This window comes from Panthera pardus, unplaced genomic scaffold (genome assembly GCF_024362965.1).
Source record: "Panthera pardus isolate Hobbes unplaced genomic scaffold, ASM2436296v1 HiC_scaffold_24, whole genome shotgun sequence".
Taxonomy (NCBI): Eukaryota; Metazoa; Chordata; class Mammalia; order Carnivora; family Felidae; genus Panthera; species Panthera pardus.
In genome coordinates, this window is record NW_026526810.1 from 28,541,697 (window position 1) to 28,562,896 (window position 21,200).

Here is a 21,200-nt window from a genome sequence, read left to right on the forward strand (position 1 = left end):
AGTTCCTCCAGCACCCGCAGCCGACTTAGGCAGCCCAGCGCCGCGTGTGACTGACTCACACCTCCTTCTGCCCCCGTCCCACACTCTGGAATGTCAAGAGCCCGAAAGTGCAAACGTGTGATCAATCTCAGGAATAGGCCTTTCTTGAACTGCTAGTCCCGTCCCCGTGACTGCGTTTAGAATCTCTTAGTGAATTTGTGCCTGCCGCAGGTCCTTCGCTTGGTTTTACCCAAGCGCTTTTCCAATATCTCCGGCACCGAGATTTGGAAATAAAGTAGCATCTGGACTAATCACTTGGTGGAATCTGTGTGGCATCCCAGCTGTCAGCTGCAGCTCCCCGGCCCCCTTCAAGTCCCGCTCAGCGTGGCTGAAACCATGAATCCGTGCCTTAGGGGTGTGCAAGCTCTCCCCTAGATTTGCCCCCATTCCCCGGGGCCGCGGTCTGCCTCTGCCCGCAGGCCTCCCTCCCACTGCCCCTCTGCTGCCTGCTGCCGTAGACACCGCCTCCGGGAAGCCCAGCCTCTCCCCAGGCCCGCACAAAGCAGCTCACCAAAGCAGCAGATGGGAGAGATGTCCTAATATGGTCCTAACAGTTCTGAGCACACACTGCAGGACAAACATCCCAGGGCCGTGCTCACGCCCATCTTTTTTTTTTCTTTTTTTTTCTTCTTTTTTCTTAACCACCCCCCCCCCCGCCCCCCAGAAGCAAAAGTTAATTTTTTTTTCCATTTTCGGTAGCAGGCCAGCTTGTTAGTCGACGGTCCAGATGACAACGTTGCCTTCAGAGTCTCTCTCCGGTCCGGTGGCTTATCAAGGAAATTTCTCAGGGACTGCCCATGCCCTGTGGGAGTTCGGTGCCCGCTGTGAGGGCAGTCAGTGTTTTGCCTCCTTACATGTGTGTACAAATTTATATATGTATATAAACATTTTACGTGTAGCTATAAATGTCTTGATGTCTTCGGATGGAGACGAACCATGCCTACGCGGTTCTTTGGGGGGCAGTGATTGAAAGGACGCGCTAATACTCAGGGCTTCATAAAGCTCTAAAATGACTTGCCCCCTCCTCTCCAGTTCCCCGTCTTGCCTCTCCCTTTCCCTTTCCACAGGTGGGGCTTCCAGCCAGGTGAGCCACACACGACGTTAGGTGCCGGTCAACAGTTGTCATCAGGAGAAACCAGCAGGACGGGGGTGCCTGCCTCCAAGTGTATTCCTAAGAGTACAGAGGCTGTGTCTCACAGGGGCCATGAGGACCCCCCCTCTCCCTGGCTTGTGATTTGTGGGGGTTTTTTTCTAGATAAGTCCGTCGAGATGGGGATGTTAAATAAGTCAAGGAGATGTGTCGATGATACACTGAAGAAAGGTCCCTGTACTCCACGCGTCTCCCCACGCTGGGATCTCAGCCTCAGCAATACTGACGTCTGAGCCAGATTCGGGCTGCCCCGTGTATCACAAGGTGTTAGCAGCGTTCCTGGCCTCTACCCACTTGATGTTAGTGGCATTCTCTTTCCCCCCGCTGGAACGGCCAAAAATGTCTCCAGACATTGCCAGATGTCCCCTGGGAAGCAACATCGGCCCCTAGTTGGGAGCCAGTGTTCCGTGTGACACGTATCGTGTATACAGAAATGTACATATACATACAAACAATTAAATATTTATATGTCCTTATTTTAAGTTGGCATCTGGCATAAACTTTTCCTTCAATCAGCATATGCACAAAACAGAAATGTAACATATTTTCTTCCTTTTCTCTTAAAAATTAATGTCATCTGTGATAATAGTGACATTTGCGGCGATTAAATAAATATAAGCATCTTCTATCTTTCTGTAAAGTTGGCATTGGCCTTACCCGGCCGTGAGATGGGGTCTTGGAGCTCCTTAAATTATCCCCCATGGTCCTTCCACAGTGACTTCTGACTCCTTGAGCTCTGATGGACAAATGCAGTGTCCAACACCATCCACATGTGTCTCTCTCCAGCCACAACATCCCAGAGATCCCTGTGCAAACAAGTTCAAAGAGAGAAGAAGACAGGTTGAAGTCTAGTAAATCCCCCATTGCACAAGGTCACTTTCAAAATCATCCCAAATCCAGTATATTAGTCAGGATAGGCAAGGCTATGGTGCAGTGACAAATACCCATTTAATAGATGTGGCAAGTGAGACTTAGGAAAATTCAGTGACTTCTCTATACCGTGCAATTATTTTTTTAATGTTTTTTTAAATTTATTTTTGAGAGAGACAGGCAGACAGAGTGCAAGCGGGGGAGGTGCCAAGAGAGAGGGAGACATAGAATCCGAAGCAGACTCCAGGCTCTCAGCTGCCAGCACAGAGCCCGATGCGGGGCTCAAACTCACAAACTGCAAGATCATGACCTGACCTGAAATCAGACGCTTAGCTGACCGAGCCACCCAGCTGCCCCTCTACACTGTGCAATTATTTTTTTTTTAATTTTTTTTTTAACGTTTATTTATTTTTGAGACAGAGAGAGACAGAGCATGAACGGGGGAGGGTCAGAGAGAGGGAGACACAGAATCTGAAACAGGCTCCAGGCTCTGAGCTGTCAGCACAGAGCCCGACGCGGGGCTCGAACTCACGGACCGTGAAATCATGACCTGAGCCGAAGTCGGCCACTTAACCGACTGAGCCACAGGCGCCCCTACACTGTGCAATTATTAAGTGGCAGAACTGGGATTAGAATTTGGGTGCCCTGACTCCAAAATTGTTTCTTCCTGGTCCCCTGCAAGAGCTTTGGAAGGGCCTCAGGGAGCTGAGAATATCCCTGTTGCCACAGCAGGATGATCGTGCTTCCCAGGCCCCTGTGCGCTTCTTTAAAGGTGCCTTTGCCTCAAGAAAGATTAGGATTGTTCTATCAGGAATGCGAGATGTGAAGAGAAAAGAAACAGTCAACTCTTTTCATTTCAAAGTACATTTTTGGTACTCAGAGCAGAGACGAGTTCTTGAAAGCTAATGCTTTTGATTTGCAGGAACTGCTTTTTAAGTTCTAAATGCCTAATTTTTAGCATCAGAAGCAAAGCTCTGAAGGAAATCGGGCATACATTGTAGATTGGAAAAAGGATAGACGAAGCTAGACTGCCGTAAGGTCAGAGGTTGTCTATGGATAGGCAAGATGAGTGGGGATGGATAGGAGGCGGAGAGGAAGGCAAGGCTCATGTCGACAAGGAAGGGAGCAACTGTCCAAAGACCAGACTAGATGGCAAATCTCAGTAGACGCCAGGGGAAACAGATGGTGACAAGGGTGCCTTACCAGTGCGAGGATGCAGTGATAGATGACAGTGGGGATGGAGAACAACATGGCCAGCGACTCCTTCTGATTGGACCGGCCAGGGTCACATGCCCAAGCCCACTGAACCAATCACCGTAGCCAGAGGAGGGCATGTTCTGATTAGACAGGGCTTGCGTTGTAGGTCCACTCCAAGGACTCTAATCTCGACCAGACCTTGTGGACCAGAGTGAGGAAGGGCAGAACCCTCCATAAAATGGGGGCTGTTATTAGACGGAGAAACGGGTCCTAGAGAGATGAACGAGTTTCCACAAAAGAAGGGGAAACGTCTCAGGGGGATGCAAACATTACGGTTGCTTAGCAAACCTGTGCTCTCAGTGTCCTCCCTGGGCTCGCAGTATTCCTGAGGGAAGCAGGTGCTCGACTCCATTTTCCGCTGGAACACTGACATATAAACATGGGGAAAGTTATCTATTTGTCAGATTTGCCCAGATGAGCTGTTGAATCCCTCCACTGGCTGACTTCCCTTTTAAGACAAGCCGGAGCGGGACAGACTTATCGTGGGGGAAGGTGGGCTTTGACACCAACCTTCCAGAACTTCACACGGAAAGGCTTGGGTTGGGAGACCAGGACTGGAGGCCTGTTTCAGGCAGGGCTGAAGCTGTCATGGTCTGATCTTGGGGGATCCAGCTGTGCGACCCCAAAAGGAAAGAGAAAGGGCAGTGGGGCAGAGCCCACATCTCTCTCTCTCTCTCAAGACTGCTTGGGCTCATGCTCACGGGTTGCCTAGCCAGTGTCCTAATCATTGAGGCTCAGGGAAATGAGCAAAATTGCCAAAGGACTTATCAGTGTTACTAGAACCATGATTTAAACCCAGAGTTATGAGGTTCTCTTCCCACAGCTGCTATCGCCTGGGGCATCATCCAGCCCCTGAATCTCGACCCTACTCGATTTTATGGAATGCTGTAGGGAAGCCCCCCCTCACCCCACGCAGGTGAGGAAAAGGAAGCTATGGTGGGCCGCCCGGTGCCACACGGCTGAGTAATAGAGCCAGGTGGTCCCGGGAGAACCCAGTGCTTCTCCCGCATGGCCTGGTGCTCCTCCTCTGCCCACAGCTTGTCCGGCATCCCTGGACCTCCATCTTCAGTGGGCCAACCATCTAGGGTACAGGTCTAGAAGGAGACATGAAGCCACAAGCCAGGTGTTGGCCTTTCTACGTCCCCCTCACGGTGCCAGATCCCAGGGATTCCACAACAGTCTGAACGTACTTCTGCTTTGGAAGAACGAACCCGGTCTGCATCCTTGTTATCCTAAGCGTGTTCTGTGAACCAGCAGCAGTAACATGACCGGAGACCTTCTCAGGTCCTCCCCAGAATGAGGGTCTTTACTTTGACCAGATCCCCAGGGGATTCTTCCGCATATCTAAATTTGGGAAGTGCTCGCTCTGAGCACCGGGACGTGTCCCGGCCTCAAAGGTTTCCAATCCACAGACTGTTCCTGCACTTTGCTGCTGCCATCAATACCCTCGTTACTGCCTCCGATGCGTTTACGTTTGAGGGTTCACAGATACACCGGGCCCTTGTGCACGTAAAGATGTTACCGGCTCTCCAGTTTCCAAGGAGGGGAGTGAGAAAAGTCATGGTCCTTTGCTGTCACGAAGGACCAGAAGAGGAGGGTCACAGAGGCACCTTGGATGTTCCTGCTTCTGTTTCTCCCTCGTCTCCTGACACTTGATGACTGCTTGCCTTCGCCCTTAAGTACTGTGTTTGTAAACAAACCCACGTGTGAATCTATCAAGGGAAGCCAGGGCCCCAGCATCTATGTTTTTAGGAAAGTCCGCCCTCCGAGACAGAGATATTCACTGTGGTTCTCCTGCCTTCACCGCAATTTCTTTAAAAAAAAAAAAAAAAAAAAAAACAAGCCTCAGTTCCCATTTCTTGGTCAATGGGAAGATCCTGGTTTCTCTTCTCTTTCTTCTCGACTGAGCTTCGAACGACCCATACGCACACATTATAGCGAATAGCAGGTATCGGTCCTGTAAAATCTTGGTGAAAGAAAAGCAAGAAAATGGGGACGCTTTGATCTCCTCCCTACTTAGCGCAAAACCACAATGGTTGGAATGCTTTCGAATTCCGCGACAAGGGAACGTTCCATCCCCACCCTGAGTCCGTGGACGTACACAGATGTAGGTTGACATCGCTTGGTGGGGGTAGGCCGGTGAGGGGGGTGGGAGGAGGCAGGCCCGTTGGACCATGTGTGCAATCATCACGGAATTAAAATTAAAAGCAAAACAAAGTACAGTGCCCCCTCGTCACGTCTTTATTTTTTGTTGATGGGATTTAACATAAAATACTGCTGACCCAGCTGAAATCTTCAGAATTTGAAGTCGACATCAGATCCCCGTGCACCATATTTTTGACTTGCAAATGCCTTCCAAGAATAGCTGGAGTGTCCTTATTAAGCCCGGCTTGTGATGCATCCGTACTTTGCGCCGTCTGCTTCAGCACTGTATAATTCATGGACTTGCCTTATGAAGTTCGGGAGGGATCGAAACCGTGACCAGCCCGTGAACTCAAGCTGACACGTCCATTATTTGAAAAGGAACACAGAGAAAGCAGACACCTGACCCACCTCTCAGCCCCCGCCGGCAGGGATCCTGAGCAGTCCTCACGTGAGCCAAGTCTCAAGTCCCCGCGGACTCCGGGGCCACGGGATTCGGCGAAGGGAGACTTACTCCCAACTTACGCCGGCTCAGGACCTGCCGTCCCTCATGATTAACGGGCAGCCCAGAAAACCCGCCTGTGGGGCCCATGGTATTTGGAGTTGAATTTCGTTAATTTCAACAAGAAAGGGCAAGCCCAGGCACATCATCGTCGCCATAGTTACTGAACGCGAGCTCCTCCCGCCTGCCAGGCCCTGGACCCATCATCTCCTTTGAGCCACACAGCAAAGTAGGACTTTCTGTCCCATTTGACAAAGGAAGAAACATCTCAGGTCCAGAGGCTGGCCTAAAGCCACACGGATAATGACAAGAAAAGCCTGGATTCAAACACAGGTCTGTTGGACTCTAAAGCCTACGTTCTTAGCCTGTGCTCTGCACGGCGGGCACAGAAACCCCAGGGCTCATCAGAGCAACTGGCCCATGGGAAGAAAATAACAGGAATGGTTTTTTGCATATGAAAATCCATTTTAAAACATCGATACTTGTACATTTTCGTTGTGTGCATAACATAGTATGACATTTGAATGTGCCTAATGAATAAACAAATACCTATGCATATATTGGTAACTGGTTTTGTTTTTTTTTTTTCCTTCATAGGCTCCTTCCTGCACTGACCCCTGCCCAGAGGCTCCAAAAACAAACTCCAGGCAGCCCTGCCAACCCTCTCTCCTCCAGACCCATTCTGAGACCCTCAGCACCTCAGGACCCTTTCTGAGATCCCATTCGCATCACAAAGACACCTGCGAGCTTCACTTCTCCAGCCTGCCCAGCCTGCCTAGCAAACAAAGAAACTGATGGATGTGAAATCCAAAGACCACTCCTAAACTAAACAGCAGAGTGACCTCCGATCATAAAGATCATAAACGAGGACCACCCGCCTGGGGGATCGGAAGTCCCCCAGGAGCTGGGTGGTCGCGATGGAAAAGTATCTCCTCCATAAAGAGGAGTCTCAGAGCCGGGGTGGGGGAGCGGGTGCATTATATAGATGTAGGCATACAAGCTGAGGTTTCATGCAGAATCTCGGACCCCCTCCTCACCTCTCTCCAGGGAACAGTTCAATACAAAGAAGAAAGCCCGCAGTTAGCAGCACCCCTGCCTCAGACAGCCCCAACCTCCCTTTTGAGGGGTTGGTTTGGTTTAAGCACCCAAACGAGCCCCTGCCACCTACGACCAAGGCCTAGGGGACCCAGCCGGAAGCCTAGATGGTGTAGACAGGTCCTGCCCATCACACCTCCTGAGTGGCTCCGTCTCCCGCCCCCGGCCTCCTCCTCTACCGTGACTGGGGCCTCGGCAACTGCCACGCTGGTGATTGAGACGTGACTGGCCTCTGTCTACACCAAGTCCGCATGACGGTGCTCTAGTCCCCTTGGCAACCACCCACCACCTCCCTAGCTGTGAGGCCAGGAGTCTCCAGGGCTCCTCCCCAGCTGTGGGCAGACCAGGGGGAGGCCAGCCCCTTTACTGAGTTCCCTGCCTTCCCCCGGGGCGGCTGGAGGCACCAAGGAACCCAGCCTGGCTCCCAGGGTTGACAGTCTGCAGGGCTGGGCACACCTGGCTGCCACCCACGGCCAGTGACACAAGGGCCAACAGGTCCCTGTATGCCCATAGCCAGACGCAGGCCCCCACACACACAGGGCACAGGAGAGGCAGGCCTCCCCCAGGATGGGAGGGCCGGGTCCTAGGGGGGAGTGGGGGCACCCGGGGAACCCCTTGAGCTGATGAGAATGCCACGTGCTCGGCCTGGTGCCCCCACTCTGTGTCAGGCGGGGTGCTTGACACACAGCTCATCACCGCCCCCCCCCCCCCCCGCCGACTTCACACGGCGAGCCTGAGACTCGGGGTTATTACCACCACCACGTTACAGATGAGGAAGTTGAGGCCCCCAGGGAAGAATTGAGCACCCAAGGTCCCTGTGCTCAGAAGCGACAGATGAGCAATTTGAGCCCTGCCGTCCTGCTCCAGGGGGGCCCATGCCCCCTCTGCCTTCTCAGGGTCTTGAATCTTCACCGACCGTCAACCTGAGCTGAGCCCCAGGGCCACCGCAGGGTGTACACACGAGGACAGAATCTCTGAAGTCAACGGGCTGAGTCGCAGAGACAAGACGGCACCCCCGGAATCAATTCTAGAATGACAAACTAAAGGGGTGACTAAGGGAGAAAGGCGCATTGAGCTTGGGAGCCCTGGGTTTGAACCTGAGCCTCCCGAACCTCAGCCTCCTCATCTATAAAACGAGCCCTCTGCAGGGTGGCCCAGAAGGACCCGTGAGCACCTGCACTGTCCCCCGCCATGAGTGGGTGCCTCACGAATGCTTCCTTGCTTCCTTCTTCTCTTTTTCTGTCCCTCGAAAGCAGTTCATTAAGATCCTGCAGCAGGGAGCACTCCCCGTGGGCTTCCTGGAGTTGGTGACACGTGGACCCCCCAACACACCCCCCCCCCCCAGACCTGCGGCATCTGATCTCAGTAGAGATGAAGGTGTAATTATTCACCCAGCACGTCACGGTTCTGGGCCTCGGCTTCCTCATCGGCAGAACTGGGATAAGCACAGCCACTTTATAAATAATCGTGCACGTAAAGGCGCCAGCAGAGCCTCCTGGGAGAGAACCGGGAGCCCGGAGATTGGTGTTCCTGGCAGAGCTGTGGCACCACCCGGGGCCGACTTCCTTTCCTCATTCTTCTACCGAATAAGAATGTTGGGGCGCCTGGGTGGCTCAGTCGGCTGAGCATCCGACTTCGGCTCAGGTCAGGATCTCGCGGTTCGTGGGTTCGAGCCCCGTGTCGGGCTCTGTGCTGATAGCTCAGGGCCTGGAGCCTGCTTCCGATTCTGTGTCTCCTTCTCTCTCTGCCCCTCCCCCACTCGTGCACTGTCTCACTCTGTCTGTCAAAAATAAATAAATGTAAAAAAAAAAAAATTAAAAAAAAAAAAAGAATGTTAAGTCACTGGGTGAGTCGCGTAGCCTCTCTGGGGCTCCTGCTTCCTCAGGAGTTAACTGGCCTGGTTGCAGCTCTTCAGGGTTTCCTCTTGACTTTAAAGCTCCCTGAGGCCTCATTACTAAGCAAGGGCCCACGCTGTCCCAACAGCCTCCCCACCCAAGGTGCCATCAAAGACCCTGCACCCCTGGGGAATGGCATTCAGGTCCAGGGTGGGAAAGGCGATGCTTCTGGGCCATATCCTGTTTGAGAGAAACAAACAAACAAAGAAGGGACAAAGAGCAAAGAAGAAGAAATTCGCCTTGAAAAAAGATCACAGGACATAAACTCTTCCAGCTGGCTGATGGCTGATGGCAGGGCAGCCCTGTCACCTAGAGAGGGGACGAAGGGCACTTCCTGCCTGGGCGAGGGGCAAGGCCGACCAGGACGTTGGTGGAGACAAGCCCCAGGTAAGGCAGGGCGCTCTGACCACATGCCAGGTCACACACAGGGGTGCAAAACGTCTACTTCTGACCAATGGTTAAGAGCTAGTGGCAGGTGACAAAGCCAGGTGAGGAACCACAAATGGGCCCCGGGCCCCTAGACGTAGAAAGTCTCCCTGCTCTTAGGTTTCCTGCTTCCGGGGTATATTATTCTCAACGACTTACCCATACCCACACCCTCGCTCAGTTGCGACCGAAATCCCATCCTTCCTAGACAGGGGTCCACAACTCGCGTTCCTTCAGTGGAACTTTGGGGTGGGGTGGTTTGCCATTGGGGCTTTCAGCTTTGAGTCCCCGCTGCTACCCAGAGGGCTCCTCCGAGCAGGGGGCTGGAGAACTGCAGGGGAATTTCCCTAGTCTCTAGAATGGAGCTCTGCTTTGCAGGAAGCTTCCTCCAATGTCCTTCCCCACCAGCCTTGCCGGGGTGACCTTCATCAGGAAGAGGTGAGTGTAGAGGAGGGATGGGCGGGAGCCCCTGATAGGGCTGCACACCCCAGCCTGACCCCACCTTTCTCTCTCTCTCTCCCCCTTTCTTAAGGTGCATTAACTAAGCACCTAATATACGCAGCCCTGTCTGACTACATACATGTGGCACATGAAACACCGCTGTCTGGGGGTTCTAACTCCACGCTCCCGCCGGCTCTCCGGAAGCAGAGGGACCTGGAGGCCAAGAGCAGAAAGGGGTCCTCAGCCTGTGAGCCTCACCACCGGCCCCATTTCACAGATGTGGTCGGGGAAGGGGGTCAAGGGCGCCCCTCTTGAGACCAAGCCTTGTGCCTTCCAGGCCTGAGAGGGCCCAGTGTGGGTGCACGGACCCCAAGCACCTGCTGGGGCACCTGCTGTGCACGCAGCACCGTGGCGGACTGCGGGGGGTCAGGACTGATCTGGGGGTAGGGAGCGCAAACACACACTGAGCTGATTCACAGCGGGCTGCTGCAGGGGACTGGGGAGGGTGTGAGACAGAAGCCCAGGCTCCCTTAAAAAAAAAAAAAAAAGAGCGAGCCTTAGAGGGTCATCCCTCACATGGCAGCCCAAGGGCATTGACAGGAGTGGTGGTGAGCGTCCCGGTGCTAAGGCCCAGAGAGGTGCCCCACCTTGCCCAAAGTCACACAGCAAGTCGGGGCAGCCCCTGGCAGGGAGCCCAGGTCCCCACAGTCATCTCAGACCTCACGGGCTCTTCCAAGTGGGTGGCCCCCTCCTGGTTCCACTCCCGGACTGGATGTCCAGTCCTGGTGTTCCTGCAGCTTGGAGCCAGCGCCTGGGAAGGGGAGGGTGGGGGACGGAGGGGGATTGGTGCAGAGGAGAACACAGAAAGTGCCAGCTGATTCATATTTCTAAATGTCATGTTATTCTAGGAGCGTTCTCACTTTGCCACCACCTTCATCCACCCCCCGCTTGCCATCTTGAAGAAGGGCTGTAGAGTGGCCAGGGGAGGCGGGGGTGCTGTGAGACCGTGCCCCCTGGGTGAGCGGAGGGGAGGGCGCTGCACAGGGAGCCCGGGTTCAAGACCAGGCCCTGGAATCGGCAGCTGTGGGACAGTCAGCCTGTCCCACTTCCTTTGTATACCTTCCTTATGCAAAACGTGGAGGGGCTGGGCTGCCCCAGACCCAGACCGGCTACATATCGGATTTGCCTCAAAAGAAAACAAAACCAAACAGATTCTTGGGCCGCACCCCTAGAGATTCCAATTCAGTAAGTCAGAGGTAAGTCCATAATCCCTATTCCCCAACCCCTGGCCAACCGGGTGGTTCGGGCACAACGGGACCACAGAGGGGTGCTGGGAAAGCTCCCAGCGACATGCTTCTGTCAGACACCATTTTCTTCAGTACTTCTTTACCTCCTCCGGAAGGCCCTCCCAGATTTACCCGCCCCATCTGCCACCTCCAGTGCTCATCACTCTTGGCCCTGCCTCCTCGCCCACGCTCATCTACCGCTCGCAAAAGGCATTTAGTCATTTGTGCATGTGTGTGCGTGTGTGCGTGTGTGTGTGTCCTCTGTGAATTCAGTGAGGTGAACCTCCCATGTGGCGTAGAGGAAGGCGCTCAGCACCGGACCCAGTTCGAAGCTGTGCTCGGCTGCCCGAGGTTGGGTTGGGTGACCCGGGGGAAGAGCCTCAACCTCTCCAAGCCTCCAGCTCCACATCTCTTAGATGAGCCTAAACAGACGTGACCTCGGGGGGCCGCCATGAGCCCCCCTGAGCTGAAGCGTGCAAGCCCTTAGCACAGGGCTTGGTGGGAGGGGGCAGTCAGAGGCCCCTGAAGGGCCCCAGAGGGCCCCTGACTTGATGGGTTGCCATATGGGAGATTTGGACACCTGCCACCCAGCGTGTGCCTGTAGACAGAGGACTCGGGCAAGCGTGGGTCCTCCACAAAGAACAGGTGAGGTTCAGAGTCCTCAAAGAACCTTTCAAATGAGCCTCGGAGCTGTCCTGCAGAAGACAGAATTCCCCGCAAACAGTTCAATAGAAGAGACAGGAGTGGAGGGGCTGCTGACAGAGGCGGCCAGGGTTAAGGGGATCGGAAAGGGTCATGAGCGTCTGTGATAGCAGGCGGTGCTCGTGCCCCAGACCTAAAGAGGCTGGGGCAGACGGCATTGCCAGAACCCAGAGGGAAAGTTGGAGATGTGGAAGAAGGGCCACCCCGCTAGAGCATAGTCACAGAGGGAGGTGGTCATTCCCGGAGCCACAGCATCACAGCAGAGAGAAGCAAATGACATAGAGATCAATCTTTCTCCTCCCACTTTCCCTTCTCATTCTGGTGCCTTCCATTGCCAAGCCAGAGGCACAGGCAGCCCCTAGAGGTTCCCCTCCTGGGGCTCAGAGAAGGGCAGAGAGTTTTGCAGGTTACATGGGGGTTGGGGGGGGGGGTGGGAGACAACTCGGGCAGCCTGGTGATGTCCCAGCTCCTCCACACCCCCACCCACCCTCTCCACTCTGCAGGGTCCCGGGGGATGTGGCTGACACAGCCATCCAAAGACGGGGCTTCAGCCCCTTCTCTGCCACCAACACACAGGAGGATGTGTTGGTCCCCACGTCAGGCCCCGGCCTCCTCATCTGTAACCCAGAGGGGCTAAACGAGCCATCCCCTTCCAGTCCTGACCTGACGTTTTCCTCCCCTGCCCTTTTCTAGAATACAGGCCCGCTCGACAGGAAAACGGGCTTGGAGAAGCAGGGAGCTTAGCAAATGGAAAATTAATTCTGGGCGGTAAAGAGCAGAGGCTGTTGTTTGTGATGTATAACTTACTCTTTGTGTCAAACTGTGTACTGTGAATATCAGTGGGATGGCAAGAAAACCGAGATCTATTGCTTGGAGTTGAATCTGTTGGAGCGGGGAGAGGGAGGGGGAGGAAGACTACAACTTTAATCACAGGCCCAACTCGAGATGTCAAGCTGCTCTCGGGTGTGTTAGTAAAATGATGTTGTATTACAGGCTTCCCAGACAGCGCCCCACACTGCAGCTTTATCTGCCCAGCCGTAAATTAGCACACCTACTTTACGCTCTTCAGGTAAAACCAGTAATTTAGCTGAAACACACACACGCACGCACGCACAGGGGGCGGGCGGGAGAGGGGGGAGCTGGGGGGAGGGGGGCTGCTCCCCTTGAGCAGGGAAGAGCTACAAATGTGCAAACCGGGATGAAACTGACGCCTCGGCTGCACCTCCTGTCATTAGCGTGTGGGCTCCTGGTGCAAACCCCGGAGCCAGCCCACCTTCCCTTGTACCTGCCTCGGTGCCTACCCCCCCCCACCACCACCCCTTTTCGCCATGAACCGTAAATTACATGCTGACACCTTTAATTTGTGCAAAGTATGCCTGGCTGCGCCTGGCATCAGCAGCCGGCTGCTATAATAAGGTCAATCTATATTCATTGTCGCAGAACTTGATGTGCCAGATAACACAGGGAGGCAGCGCTGTGGTGGCTTCTCTGGGCTGGGGGGTGGGGCGGGGGTGCCCGCTGCTGCTCAGCGCCGCCTGGCACCAGTTGGTTCATCACTTATGCATGGCATGAGCGATGTTATGATTTAGCTAATCACCATCAGTTATTCATCCTACGGCTGCCTGGAGACGGCCGCTGTGCGCGCCTGCCCGCCTGCACCAGGGAGGGAGGCCCCCACCCACGAACACCACGGAGAGGCCACACGGTGGGTCTGACTGTCCTTTCTGGGTAGTGGTCCCCGGTAGTCAATGCTTCCAGATCATAGATCCCCTCGCCTCGCGGAGGAGAAGCTATGGGGGGGGGGGGGAGCGGTGCTCCGTGGACAGGGGCACGAACGTAGAATGTCTCTGTATCCTGGGGCCCAGCCAGGGAGGGGTCACACAGCATGAGCCCAGGCACTGAAGTCACAGAGTTCTGGGTTCGAATCTCCCAGCTCTGCCTCTTGCAAGCTGTGAGAGCTTCGTCAAGTCACGTGACCTCTCTCTGGGCCTGAAGGAGAGGTAACTCCAATCCCGGCAGGGAGAGTATAATATGGATATGGTTCCTGATGTGTCCACACATAGCAGGTGCTCGGCCAATGACAGCTCCCATTATCAGAGCCCTAGTGGGTCCGTCACATGTGTCGTTGGATGTATGTGCACTTTCAAGAGGGGAATCCAGACCCAAAAGTTTCCTAAAGGACGGGGCTGGCACCAATGGGTAAGCCCATTTGGAGACAGACCCCACTTGCATGGGGTTGTGTTGTGACACTTCCCAGATCCTGAAATGTTGAAGCTGAAGACGATTCAATCCATGGCTGGGGAGGGTCATGGGGGCAGGAGTGGAGCAACATAGGCTGGAGGCAACAAATGAAGCATAAGAAGTCCCAGAAAATAGAGGTGACGGGACGTGAGATGGGCCACCCAGACCCCGCCTACTAGCAATGGGGAACGGAAGGCAGAATGGAACCTGATAGGTCCAAGGGGGTCCAGGCAGTGAGCTGGGGTCCCAGCTGGCCTTCCGCTTTCATAGCTCTGCCCGCTGCCTCTGAGGACAAATGACCGTCGGTCTCCCAGGGGCTACCTGTGGGATGACGGGGATCCTCTCCCCTCTGTGTGGTGCTTAGTTAGGGGTGCACAACATGAGCTCCCCACATGGCTGTGAGCAGTGGGAGGCACAAGATTGAATTCAAAGGCCTCTGGCTGATCCCAGTTTCTTTATTTGCACAACGGACCCAATAGCCTCTGCCCCTCAGGGCGGACGAGGAGATTAAGTGAGCCCAAGTGTGCACCTGCGAGGGCCAGATGAGGACCCTTTTCCCTCCGATCAACAAGCAGAGGGTCTAAAGAAGGGGATCACATAAGTCCAGTGACACCTAAGCCGCAGGATAAACGGTCTGTGACCTGGAATCATGCCATCTCACCCTACAGCCACATCTTTGTCCTTGCTGTTTCCTCCCCCCAGGAAGGCCCTTCCTTCTCACACTGGCAGGGCCAGCCCGTCCTCCCAGGTCCTAGTCACCTCCTGCTTCCTCCAAAAAGCCCTTTGTCCCTCCTGAGCGTCAGGAATGGCTGCCCCTGCCCGCAGCCCCACCCTTCCTGACGGCAGGTCCCTTGGTGATCCGGCCCCAGATAAGAAAGATGTCGTGGGGAGGTGAGCTATTACGTATGGGCTAAGCATCCTCTGTGGGTCTCCACTGCTCATCTGCAAAATGGACAGGCAAAGGTGGCTTCGGGTGCCCTTGGTGTCCCCAGGCACCACAGGGCTAGGACCAGGGGGGCAGTGGGCATCTCCCTGGAAACCAGCGCCGCTGGGTTGAATTCCACCCCCCCCTGCCCCCATCTCTTGATAGGATGAGGAAAAAAATGCAAGATTCTCTCCCACGTAGGCTGGGGCACTGAGGTCCCTTCCCGGGGCCAAGAGGAATCACCTGCTGCTGGGCCCACGCCCCCCCCCCCCATCTCTGGCTGGTGCCCTCTACTCCCGCCGCAGGCCAGCACCGGGCCGCACCTCCATCCCTCTCCCCGCACCTCACTATTACCCACGCACCTGTGCCGCGAGCGCCTGCCAAGACGGGGCGCTGCCAATGTTCAATCGCCCTCGAAATGCGTCGCATCTCTTACCAGGAAAACTTGGACAGAGCGGAGGGCGGGGCCTGCCCGGGGAAGCAGGGCCATCAGCCTCCCACCGCCACCTGGTGGGTTCGCCTGGCTGGACGCTCCCCCCCCCCATCCGCCCCCCCGCCAGACCCGAGGGCCACCGGACCAGGCCTGGGGCTGGGCCCACACCCCCATCCCAAAGCATCCTTATCGTCCACTAGCAAGCGACTGTGATGCCGCTTTGCTGCTGAGGAACCAGAAGCAAGAGAGGCGTGGGGCTGGTGTATCCTTCACGGAGCGGGCTCTGTGCATCACATAGAAACAGGGGTTTCCAGCCCCCCTCCCTTAGCGCCAGGGAGGCGGGGCCTGTCATCGCTGGCACCCCGTTTCCTCGACGTCTCGCCCTGACAGATACCTGGTTGTCCCCACACACACCCCTGCCCCGGCGCCTCCCCAGGGGAGACTGTTTTCTCTTCCGTGTCCCACACCGCCTGGGGCCCGCCTGGGGCCACACCGCCTGGGGCCCGGAAGTGAGGTGGGTGTCCTCTTATCCACCCTCTCCCTCCAAAAGCCCCAGCTCCTCTGAATCCTATGCCAAGTGACTTTACCTGTCACCACTATCCTAGCGGCAGGGCCATCCGCTGCCCCCTGGGTCGCTCCCCTCATTCGCTGCAGGCTTACCCGCCACCCTGGCCCGCTGGCTTCCTCTCCAGCCCCACTGGGCGGCCTCACGTCCTCTTGGAGGATCCATCCAACACTGAGGCCTCTCTGTTCCTCCACCTGGCCGGCTCCAACCATCTGACTCACCCCACGGCCATGGGCATCACACCCTGACCTTACCATCTACACAATCTCCGCCTCAAGCACCCCACCTGGTCACCACCTGCCACTGGCTAACCTTCCAGATCCCACTCCCCCCAGCTTCACGGGGCCCCCAGGCCACCAACCACCGCCGTCCCAGGACCAATGCCCATCTGCTGCCCTCATGTCCACCCTTCACAAATCCTTCTCCTCTCTTCCTTCTTTACACTTCGAAGCCATGCCCAGCCTCAGCTCCGTCCATCCATGCACCTGCATGATGCCTGTGCCCACGCAGAACACGGCCAGAGAGAAAGCAAATGGCCTTTCCTCATGGCCTCAAGTCTCAGTCACTACCGTGGCACAACCGCCTTGGCAAGTACGACCCCGTTCTCCCAAACAAATGTCTTATCCTTTCTCCTCTCCACATGCCCCTCGCCACTCCCACCCTCGGTGGCCTCATGCTTTGCTCTGAAGATAGCAGCAGTCAGAGAGAACTCCCTCATCGTCCCATCGGGAAATTGACACCGGCTCTCTCCTTCCTCCCTCCCGATGAGTGGACGAAGGCCACTGCTCTGCCCAAGGCCACCTGTTCCACCTGGGGCCAGGATCCCACCTCCCTCGCCTGTTCCAAGACCTGGGTGTCCCCTCTTTCCGCACCCCATCTTGTCCCTGTCCACCGGGTCACCCCCAGCAGGATGCGCATGCCCTAGAATCTCCTATAATGAACACCAAGCTCCATTCATCGCCACACCTCTCCCCGGCTCCCATTCTGGTTTTCCCGCTCCCCTTCACTGCAGAACGTGCTAAAGAATGGTCTGCGGCTCCTGCCTCCTTTTCTCACTGGGCATTCGGGGCCCACAGCTAGACCCCCGCCTGCGTGCCCCCCGGCTGGGAAGGGATGGGCAGTGGAATGTGGCTAGTGGCCTAGAGCAGGAGGAAGGACAGCTCAGGGGGCACAGAAAAAACCCTAACTGTGATGGGCCTCGGCCTCAATCAAAGTTGGCCATTTCCTGGAGCAGTCTTCAGATCTGTGTCTTGGAAAGGATGTTCTGGTGGCACTGGGTGGGGTGGGCTGGAGGCCAAGAGAGGAGACCAGTTAGGAGGTCACGGGAGGGTCCGGGTGAGAAATCAGGAAGGCCTGAGTTAGCCAGACTGGGGAGACAGAGAAGGAGTGGAGAATCACTGTCAGGGCTAACAGGCTAAGCATGTCCAGGGTCAGGTACAGATTTCCTTCTGTCTGGAATGCTCCCCAATACCTGCTACGTGCTCCTTATCACTAGTGCTTTCCCATCATGAAACTGACTGCACCGGATGACCCTGGACTGGTGACCATCTCTCTCCTCCACCGGCTGGGGGCACCTTACCCTCAGCCCCGCCATCACCTGGGCCTCACTGCCAGCATGAGGTAGGTGCTCAGTGCAAGTTCAAGGAAAGGGTGGACCACACAGAGGTGAGGCCAGCTAGAGGGGAGCAAAGGGCCAGACTGTGGAGGTTTAGGTGCCAAGCTCAGACCTTATGCCCTCGGTACCAGGGAGACCCCGGAGGGTTCTGGGTACGGAAGTGGCACAGCCAGCTTGTGTGTGTGAGATAAGCCCATCTGGCAGCTGTGGGAGATGAATCTGAATAGGGCGAGACTAGAGGAGAGGACCTGTCCCGAGCCAGCTCTGATACTCCAGGCAAGAGGGGTGAGGCCTGATCTTGGAAAGAAGAGAGAAGAAAGGCCAGCCTTAGAAATACCAAGGAGGGAAGAGTGGCGAGGCAGGTGGATAAGGTGGAACAGCTAAGTGGTGACTTAGGTAGCTGGGTAGATGGGGCCGTGGGTGGGGTGGGCTGTAATGAACTCCACATTGGACGTGTTGAGTTTAAGGTCACTGTGGAGCATTCTGGGGAGAAATGCACTAGATGGGTAGCTGGATACTCAAGTGTGATGCTCAGGATGGGGCCTGGGACCAGAGATAGAAATTGGGGAACCATCTGCCAGGAGAGGCAGTGACCACAGTGGCGTGAAGGTCAGGGAGTCACCTGGAAAGGTCATGTTGAGGGAGAAGAACAGTGGCTCCAGGACAGAGCCATGGAGACTGCTGACCTTTGAAGGTCAGCAGAGGGAAAGGACCTACAAAGAGACAGATGAGGAAAGGAATCAGGGAAAACCAGGAGAGAGTGGTATCCCAGATGCCAAGGAAGAAGGTTCAGGAAGGACTGGGGGGTCATGAGGTCAGTAGCAGCAACAGGTCTGGCCTTCATGGGTTTGGCTGTCTGGGGTGGGGGTGGGGGGGGCCTTGTGACCTTCGCCCAAAGCATTCCCATCGAATTGGGGACATGGAGGGAGTCACAATGCTCTGGCCTGAGGAATATGGAGTCCACTCAGTTCGTTAGTTACGTGTTTTGTTATCATTGTTACACCTCCTTCTTCCGGAAAGGAGAAACTCTTCAACTATAAAATACAATGAACACAATAAATCAAAAGACACAGCGTAAAGGACCTAGAACTGGGGCAGACGTCCTGTGCTGGTCAAAACAAGTTAGGTATACTTGCCTCTCGTATAGCCAGCAAGCTGTTAAAATAGGAAACTAAAATTCCTGTGCAGATACATACACAAAAGAATTGAAAGCTGGCTGGGGCGCCTGGGGGGCTCAGTCGGTTAAGCGTCCGACTCTGGCTCAGGTCATGATCGCACAGTGCACGGGATCGAGCCCCGCGTCAGGCTCTGTGCTGACAGCTCGGAGGCCGGAGCCTGCTTCGGACTCTGTGCCTCCCTCTCCCTCTGCTCCTCCCCTGCTCGCACTCTCTCTCAAAAATAAGTAAACATAAAAAAAAACTAAAAAGAAAAACAATAATTGAAAGCTGGGACTTGAATAGATATCTGTACATCCAAGTCCATACAGCACTGTTCACAACGGCCCCCGAAAACCGGAAACAACACAAGCGGCCGCCGACAGATGAAGGCAGAAACGACACGTGATACGCACATCCAGTGGAATTTTATCCAGCCATTAAAAGGAAGGCTATTCTGACACGTGCTGCAACACAGAAGAATCTGGAAGGCATCACGCTAAGTGAAACGAAGTCAGTCACAGGAGAGCAAATGGTATCTGATTCCACTCACACGAGGTACCGCGACTAGTCAAATTCATAGACACAGAAAGTAGGGTGGCCGGGGCCAGGGGTGGGGGGAGCGGGGAGCTGGTGTTTAATGGCGACAGAGTTTCGGCTGGGGAAGATGAAAAGAGTTCTAGAGACGGATGGTTGCACACAATGAGTGTACTGAACTCCGCCACTAAACTGCACACTTAAAAATGGTTACATTGGGGGCGCCTGGGTGGCTCAGTCGGTTAAGCGGCCGACTTCGGCTCAGGTCGTGATCTCGCGGTCCGGGAGTTCGAGCCCCGCGCCGGGCTCTGTGCTGAGAGCTCGGAGCCTGGAGCCTGTTTCAGATTCTGTGTCTCCCTCTCTCTGACCCTCCCCCCGTTCATGCTCTGTCTCTCTCTGTCTCAAAAGTAAATAAAAGTTAAAAAAAAATGGTTAAAATGGCAAGTTTTATGTTGTGTATATTTTACCACAATAAAAAAAAACGCACAAGGAGGAGAAAAACGTATATGACAGTGTGGGCTCATAAAATGACTAGGAGTGACCATTTCATTATGTTCTGAGCTTCCTGGTAACCAAGACATAAAGGGAAACTTTTGAGTCTTGATGTTTAGTACACGGAAAAAATGACTACTGCAAGAGATTTCAAGTCCGCCCGCCCCCGTCCCTGGCCAGGACTGGATCGTAGCAAGCATCTGCCTCAGAGAGCCTTACGAGCGGCATCAATAGCATAAAAGACAACGACGAATACTGACGATGTCCGGAGACATATTCGTTACCTGACCATTTCCGGAGGTGAGTCTTGAAGAAACGTGAGAAGAACATCAATAAGACTTCATTCGAGAAAAGCCTCTCTGGTGGGAATGAAGTTCATAAGGTCTAGATGTGAAGATTCCCAAGAGGGCACTTAGTAGTGGCTATAGGATCTCCAGGGGGAGGGGCCTCAGGAGGTAGCTGGTAATTTGCTGCCCAGCTCGGTGGAGAGGTCCGCTCGGTGCAGGTGGGGGTCCGAGCGTCACCAGCACAGAGAGGGTGTCCAAAGCCACGGGCAGGAATGCAATGGTCAGGGGGGTCATGGAGTGCAGGAAATGCTGCCTCGTGATCACCCCCGTTTCCCCAGGGCCCACCCAAGTCTGGAGTTCTCAGCGCGGGAGCAAGAACTCATGCCCTCTGACTTTCTGTCAGCCTACGCCACTGCCCCAGGGCACTTCTCCGCTCAGGAGAAGGAACACAGTGCTGGACATCAGAAGCCTTGGGTCAGAGTCTCACGTCAGCACTTCTGGCATTGCGGTCGTGGACAACTTACACACCTTCTTGCAACCTCAGGACCCCCAGCTGTAAATGGTGACAAAAATTTCACAGGGCCGCCCTGTCTCCCTCGCGAGGTTATTGGGAGCAAAAGGGGGGCTGGAGAGGGCTTTTGCCTGTGCCTACCCCATTTTCTCTCCCCCCCTCCACCATCCCACATAGATACCAGTCCACATAGAAACAGAGGAGCCCCTAGGCAAAGGTGCTCCAGGAGGTCTCCTTCGTGGCTTCCTGCTGCCACGGTTCGCCTACCTGGATAGTCAGGACCTGCCCCTGGCTGGGATATCCGCTATGATGAGCCACACGATAGCAGAACGGCACTGGTAAACCACTGATACACGTGGGTGATGGTGTTTCTGGGCCTTGAAGCCGATTGTAGCTATCGAGGCAACAGGGAGACCCTACACCAAGCAGGGGAGGCCGGGAGGTTGGGCAGGAGCATGGGAAGCTGCTACATGCTGTGAACATCTCACGCCAAGAGGACCAGAAGTCAGTTGCATGTAAACAGGCTCCGCTCCCCCCCTCGCAAAGTAGGTTAGGAGACAGAGAAGCTTGACGATAGGCAGCAGGTAGGTGGAAATGGAAGGCGCAGTGGAACCCTTTCAAAGGGAAATTTGAAA

At 55.0% G+C, this 21,200-nt stretch overlaps 1 long non-coding RNA gene across 1 annotated transcript in view; it reads right to left on the reverse strand.

The window, feature by feature from the left end:
* The window catches only part of LOC128772938 (uncharacterized), a 52,880-nt gene that overhangs the window by 20,091 nt on the left and 11,589 nt on the right, over positions 1–21,200 (reverse strand). The window contains exon 2 of the long non-coding RNA XR_008417031.1: positions 1,847–1,995. This is a non-coding gene — a long non-coding RNA (uncharacterized LOC128772938). The remainder of the gene's footprint in view (positions 1–1,846; positions 1,996–21,200) is intronic.